General features: G+C 45.3%; 1 long non-coding RNA gene across 3 annotated transcripts in view; it reads right to left on the bottom strand.

Annotated features, from left to right (window-relative positions):
• Positions 1-4,343: 4,343 nt before the first annotated feature.
• LOC130151196 (uncharacterized) overlaps positions 4,344-7,663 on the bottom strand; it is a 47,149-nt gene continuing 43,829 nt past the window's right edge. For all 3 annotated transcript variants that reach the window (XR_008822530.1, XR_008822531.1, XR_008822532.1), the window contains one exon: positions 4,344-5,703. This is a non-coding gene — a long non-coding RNA (uncharacterized LOC130151196). The remainder of the gene's footprint in view (positions 5,704-7,663) is intronic.

The following is a 7,663-nucleotide window of genomic DNA, read 5'->3' as shown; positions in this document are numbered from 1 at the left end:
GGGACATTTATATTCATACGTTAGCATCACTGGCCCAGGAAATAATGTTTGAGAAATAGTTTGAAAATACTGCCTGGAAAATCTTAACCACCATAGGACACCCTTCTCTAAATCCAAGAGCAAAGTAACAGTTGTGCCTTAAGAAGAGAGATGGGGTGACAGAGCAGTGTCTCACTGGTCACCAGACTGGCAGCCAGCTGCACTGGGCATCAAAAAGCACTTGCAGAATCGCTCTGCCATCCTCACCCACAGGCAAAACAGTGGAGACTAGTACGGCACTTCTAGAGGAAGGATTTAAAAGGTCGCTTCATGACTGTGCCTGTGCTAGACTATACTGAAGTATGAATGCCTAAGCTGTGCTCACAAAACATACACGGGTGATGGCCTGATCAGGCCTGACAGGTCTGATCACCTTATTGGGCATAGCTGGCCCCAAATGATTTTTTTCTCTTGAGATACTTGCCAGCATGTTGTCAGACAGAGCTGATCCTGTCTTGGAGCATGAGGATGGACCAGAAAGCATCCCAAGATCCCTTTAAGCTCTATTTTCTTGTGGTCCATGTTCTGAATAAAATCAAATCTGTAGCATCATTTTTGATCCCTGCTTTGAACTGTTAGAGCTTATGAAGCAGAACAAACTGCTCTGATACTTCTTCAAAGCAGGGAATTGCCAGAGAGCCAGCTGTGTGAGGGATTCACCAAAAGCTATGGAAGAGCACCAAAAACTGCTTTCCTACAACAAACCACCAAGCCACACAATCTAGGAGCTGGTGTCTAGCAGCAGTCAGTTATGCCACAGGCAGAAGGAGATGCAAAGTAGCACTTGGCGTAAATACATTCCCAGCATATCTCACAGTATTGACTATGAGTTAATAACATTTAATTTCAGGAAAAAAAAGGCAGCTGTAGGACAATTCACCCCCACCTGCCCTATAGCTTTACATCAAACATAGCTTCCTCGGAACGGCTTGGTATCGGTAGCTGTCGAGAAAAACTCTAATGCGCAAAGATCTTCTTGCTATTTAAAATAAAAAACAGCTTGTCATAAAGAAATGAAAATCTGGGACCTTTTAGATATTCCCAAGGCAGTTTCCAAGACAGGATATGAAAAGCTAAGGCTGCACTTAAAAGCATGCATTAACTGAGTGCTTGTGTTAGTTGAAGGTTAGAGAGGAAACAGTCACCTTGCCCTCAAAAAAGACGGGAGAAAGTTTTGAGGTGAGAATTTGTTTCATCTGCTTGGACCAGCTCATGAGAAAACTGCCCCATGCTGGGGAGGGCTTAGCCCTGGCACTTTCCCCAAGGCTGCTCCCTGGCACAGTATCTGTGTTGTGGTCCCTGTAGGGAAAACCAGTTCACTCACTCAGTGATACAAACCTTCCCGGTTACCAGGTGCACCAAGAAGTGAAGGTCAGTGCAATAAATCGTACATGTTTGCCATCATCTGGAAACAAAACACCTCTCAGTCTGCAGAACACATTTCTGCACAGCCTTCCTTCTGCAAAAACATTATGTGTGCTTCGCATCGTCCTACCTCGGTACCGTAACAGCGTCACCAGGCAAAGCTACTTCCCTTGAATAGCGTACTGAATACCAAGGAACACAAACCATCCTACATGAGGAAATTTAGTAGAGCTCAGATACCAAATCCAAATTTTTCTTGCTATATACATGTTAAATAAAAAAAATATTTATAGAACATTATTCCTTGAAGGGTTTGAACTGCAGGTTTGGTTTTCCTACTGACTGTGCTTCAACACACAAATGAAAGCTTTTCATATCTCTACGTTCCTGCTTTCTAGCTTGGTCAAAGATGATTTGTTTGACAGCAGAGCACATCTTCTGAAGCCCAGGTCAGAGCCCATGTGTGCCGGCTCTCTGTCAGAGATTGCACTGAAGGCCCTGGTTTCAGACATGTAAATATTGGCGTGATACCAGCCAGGCACCATTTCTAAAGCAGCTTTCAAATCCTCCATGCTAAGGAGCTATTGCTGCCTTATGAAAAGCTTTACCGAGCGAAGACAGGTCTGCTCATGGGTCAGTTCCCTCCTCTTGTTTTGTTGCAGATATTTACGTGAAAATAAGATGCTTTATTCGTGAAAGATCATCTATTCCTTGACGCATTCCCGCACTAAAATCCAGGTTGTCTCATTATCATATGCAGAATTAGTAGGCTACATTATCAAGATCAGCAAAAATACCTCATTTTTAGGGAAGATTTTGGTACAAGCCACAAGCAGGGAGAAGCATAAGTTTATACTGTCTCAGCAGGGCTATTTTCTACTGGAAAACTTTTAGATTTGTCAGCAGTAGATTATGAAATTCATTGCATTTCTTAGCATCCCCCTTCAAGGTTATACATACACTGGGACCCTTAAAAATTAAATTTTTCCCCTACCCCTGGCAGAAGGACTACCAGTGACCACAACAAACTCCTGAGCAGGCCCAACCCACTCCCCAGCAGCAACCAGGCAGCATCAGGGAGAGAAACTAGGACAAAATCTGTATGGCATATGGCCCATGAGGTGACATGCTCGGCCCCACAGCTGCTGAGGGGGAGTGGGAGCCACGCGGCACCTCCAGACACCACGAGGAGCAGCCAGATGGCCCACCAGGCTGCAGGGTCCCCAGGTCAGGCTCTTGGTCAGTGTCAGTGCACATACCATTTGGCTGGCCAAGAGGCACGTGCATGCTGCTGGCTAACAGCCAAGCTGCCTCTGTTTCCCTTTGGCCAGCCCAAGAGGCAAGCGAGCGGGAAGCTGGATGCTCTCCTGGCTGGAGAGTGATGGAGGGGGGCTGTTGCAGTGATGGTTGAGGGCTCCAGGGATGCAAAATCAGGGTCAAGTAAGAGATGTGGGAGGTGTTACACTTAGAAATCTGAAGGCATTACAGATGGCAGATGTAAGGAATGAGGAGGAACCACCCTGGGATCTCGTGGAGAAGACGGAAGGGAAGCTGAGGGGTAGATACCGTGGGTGCAGGGAGTTGTGGCCCAGTAGTGATGTTTGGTAGTCTCTAAAAGCCCGCATGAGCTGGGTTGCTCTGGGCTGTCTCCTCAGGCTTCAGGAAACTAGCTTCACCTCAGGGACTACCTTCGCTGTTTGCATTCGTAAATACCAGACCCACCAAACAGCAGGGTGTAGATCAGCGCCGCCTGCGCAGCCTATTCGTATCCTGTTCGGGTTGGGCAGCATTGATGCTTGTCGTTTTTTTCTTTTTTAATGAGGGAGTTTTCTACTCCTCATGATTGCAGACAGAATTTTCCAAACTGGGGTTGGATATCACAAGGCCCACCCAACCACTTAACTTCAAGTTCTCATTTCACCATGGAGTGTAATTAAATGTGAAACCCTTCTCTTTCTGTCCTAGTTTTGGCTGGGGTAGAGTTAATTGTCTTCCTAGCAGTTGGTACAATGCTGTGTTTTGGATTTAGTGTGAGAATACTGTTGATAACACGCCGATGTTTTAGCTGTTGCCAAGTTGTTGCTTGCTCTAAGTCAAGGACTTCTCAGTTCCCCGTGCTCTGCCAGTGAGCAGGTGCGCAAGAAGCCGGGAGGGAGCAGAGCCAGGACAGCTGACCCGAACCGGCCAAAGGGATATTCCATACCATAGAGCGTCACGCTCAGTATATAAACTGGGGGGAGTTGGCCGGGAGGGGCCGATGGCTGCTCGGGGACTGGCTGGGCATCGGTCAGCGGGTGGTGAGCAGCTGTACTGTGCATCACTTGTCTGTCTTGGGGTTTATTCCTCTCTCTCTCTCTCCTTTTCATTACTATTATTGTTGTTGTTATTATTATTATTAACAACTTTATTTCAATTGTTAAACTGTGGGTAAAGCCCACAGGTTTTATCTTTTTTCATTTCTCCTCCCCATCCCACCGGGGTGGGGGGAGGAGGCGGGGAGCACGCGGCCGCATGGTACTTAGTTACCAGCTGGGGTTAAACTTTCTTATGAGCATGCACGTCTTGTGAGCCACCCTGGTTAGGAGTTTATATTCTCAAATGCATCTGAGCAGGCCTACAGAAGGAGAACGATGGTGACACTGATTTCTGCATCGCCTCCCTTAGCTCTGACTGTGCGTAGGTTCCACTTCTGCATTCACAGATCAGCTCTGGAGCAGAAAGCCCCTGACTCCAGCGAGACACAGCACAGCTGTACGTGCCCACCAGATCAGACTGCCAGAGCAGAGGCTTACCTATTGCATTACAGTCTCGGTGCAGCTAAGCAATAACCCAGTTCTCACCACAAGTCTTACAGATTACCATCAAATGAAACGTGTTATTCATTGCATTATTATATACTTTAAAATAATAATAATAATATTATAGGAGAAATATCATGATCACTTTCTCTTAGCAATGATTTTATTTCTGTTATTAGTGCCCATTAGTAAATTTCTTACATCAGAATATGATGTTGGCTGGAACTTAAAAATGTCATACAGGCAAACAGGATTTTATAAGCAAGTATGATTCATTACCAACACCAGATAATGGAATTACCAGTTCAAAGACCTCTGAACTATTCACTATTCACTGAAGGTGAACTATTACGTTTATTCATAAGAGGTATTTGTATGAGGCAGCTTCTCCACATTCCTAAGAGGGTACAAAGGCACTATGGTGTGCGTCAGCCTGTGCAAAGAAAATTAGACACATCAGGAGCAAATTAAAGGACTTAACCTCTCCAATTTTAGTTATGAAGGGAAGCACAGTGAAAGCTTGCTCTTCTCCATACTGCCACTGGAAGGTCTCGAGGGGGGCATGCACCAGCACACAGGCTCCTGGGATGGCAGTGGTCCTGGGCAGATGCATGCTCTTCACTCGGCCCCAAGCAGCCATGGAGAAAGAAACACAGGAGCCTTGGTGATAAGTGCTTCTTGGACTGTGGGTTAACGTTGCCTTACATCATTGCGGGCACATCAGCAAGGGCATGGGTGCAGGTGTCACCGCCTGTTTGCTCTGCCCTTCTGGAAACGCCTCCAGGCTCCCCACAGCAGACCCATAAGCCAGCACCATCTTCAGCCTCTCCTGATGGAATTTTCCCCTTCCCATTGCAAAAGCGGTGTGCTGTGCAGCACTGCCGGCACTGGGAACATGAATGTCCCAGCAATTTCCCAGGCATCTGGCACTTTGCTGGTCAAACGCATACTCAGGAACCATCCTGCAAGAGTTTAATGTGCATTCAAATCTTCTGCCAGGTGTCCTTAGATTACGACAAGGTTTCAAGAATGGGGCCAAAAGAGCCCCAGCAAGCAGGCGCAAATATCTCATTGCTAGCCCTTTCTGTTCGAACAATTAAACACCAAACCTTTTGAAGTCTCTGGCTTAGTACACTCTGCTATTTCATCCCATGGTGATGTTCTGCTACAGAAAGCGTGACCTGTGGAAGGCATGAGTAATATCCCTTGTAGCTGACCTCTATTTGTTTCTCCTGTGGAGACCAGACAAGGTGCATTTTGGCTCAGGCTAACAATCCTCGCTCTCCCTGGGTAAGCCTGCAAGCTAGTCTCCTCATAAACTTCCTGAGGAGGAAGGGCTTTGCATGAGCAAATCACCATTAAAAGACAGACAAACCAAGTTAGGAATAGGCAGCAGTATTCTTGGACATGGATGATTACCAGTGAAGTCCCACAGGGATCTATTCCAGGGCTGAGATCATATGAATCGTATGGATCATATGACAACATCTTCACAAATGATCTGGAAAAGAGAGGAAGAGAGATTGCTGGCGATATGAACTGAATCAGAACAATAAAACCAAAAGCTGACTGCACAGGGTTGTAACAACCTTGCAATAGTAAGTGGCTGGATGATGAAAAGCCAGGTGAAACGTGATATTGATAAATGTGGAATAATGCATTATGGAAAGAGAATTGTAACTGTGTATTCAGTCATGGGCTCCAGCCTGGTTATTGCCACCAGAGGAAAGACATCTTAGATAGGTCTGTTAAACTGTCTATTCAAAGTTCAGGAGCAGCTTTAAAAGACTAATTTTAATATTAATATTAGGAAATGTTAAGAAAAAATCAAGAAAAAACCAGACAATATTATAACAGTGATATGCCTCCATCTTGCCATACATCTCTACAGTTTATAGCAATGGCATGTCTTTCCAAAGCAACATAGTAGTAGTAGAAAAAGCACAAAGACAGGAGGCAAGGGTAATCTTCCTATATGGGAAATAACCTGGGAGAGATAAGGAATCTTCAACCTAAGGAAAAGAGGACCATAAGGAATACATTAGGGTTTATAAAATCATGAGACACATAGGGAATGTTAACAGGGAATAATGATTCAATTGCTCATAATAAAAATAAATAAATAGAGGAACCTCACCTAAAACTTTCTAGTGGCAGATTTGAAAACAAGAGGTGTACACAGTGTGTTGTTAAACCGGGGAAGTCACTGACACATGACATTGGTGGGTGTCACAACTCTATGCGTTCAAACAGTGAATTCAAAAAATTGATAGAAGAGAGAATATATCAAGGATTATTAATCACAAAGATATCATACTTGACTCAGGATTTCCTTAGCAAAGCCTCCCGAGGGAGCTATCCTACACCTTCCATACTTCTGTGCCCTTCCCTAAGTGTCCACTGTCAGTGACCTTATTTTTTCTGTGCTTTAACTTCTACATGGCTCTAAATATTGTTCTGCAGACCTGTCAGAGGTGTGAGGATGCAGCAGAGAAACCTAGCAGAAATGTAAGTCAAGCTCACAGGGGACTAAGTGGCCCCAGAGTGTGCTAGCCCAGGTCACAGAAAGAACAGGTGCTTCTTAAACCAGAGGATTTCTAAGGCAATGGCGGAAAATTATGATCTTCTTGCTTGTCTTGACATCTTTTGATCTGCAGCAGCCCGTGGCCTGCACAATGTTTATCTCTCCTTCTGGACGTGGGCAGAGACAACCTGCTGACCAACCAACCATCCAGTCTCAGCAGTGCAGAGTGGGTCGTAATGCTTTCTGGCTGGCAGGGATCTTAATAAAAAGGTTGCTAGCGTGTAGTGTCTGTAGTGTGCTTAATGCAGTGGAGGATTAAGTGAACAAAATCAAACAAAAAAGAACAGTTTAGATTATTAATTGGGAAGGTAATAATAAGACAATATTCATTTGTTATACGTAGGAAAACAAACAAAAAAAAGTCTTTTTTGGGTTCTTGAACTTGTAAAGAACTTTGCAGCTTTCTCTTGTGCATTCCTTTTCACTCTTGGCCAAATTTCCACGTGCCAGCCTCCATGCGCTTGGGGACAACCAGCAAAATCCCTGCTGAGGGCACTGTGCAAGACCTTTTCACAGGCTTCCTTTACGCTGTGCTGCCCAGATTGGTGCAAAAGGGAGCTACAAGCCACACAGTTCCTGGGATGGGTCTCAGCCACCCCTTTCACTTGCCAGGGCTCATCTGCAAGGTGCCCAACACACATCTCTACAGAGGAAGGGCAGTCGCCCAGATGTCTCGATGTCTGGGAAAAAAGACAAGTAGCCTCTACATTCTGCAGGTACAAACACTTCGTCCTCACCATGGGTGTGCTGAGCACCTGCTAGCAGTTGAAGGTAGTTGGATGTATAGGCACTTATACAGAAAGGAGAGGCATTTCTTACCGCAAAATGCTGCTGCCTCATCTGAGGATGGGTGAGCAGGTGTTAGGCGTGTTTTTGG

Source organism: Falco biarmicus, chromosome 6 (assembly GCF_023638135.1).
Source record: "Falco biarmicus isolate bFalBia1 chromosome 6, bFalBia1.pri, whole genome shotgun sequence".
NCBI classification, from domain to species: domain Eukaryota; kingdom Metazoa; phylum Chordata; class Aves; order Falconiformes; family Falconidae; genus Falco; species Falco biarmicus.
This window is presented reverse-complemented; position numbering and strand designations above follow the sequence as displayed.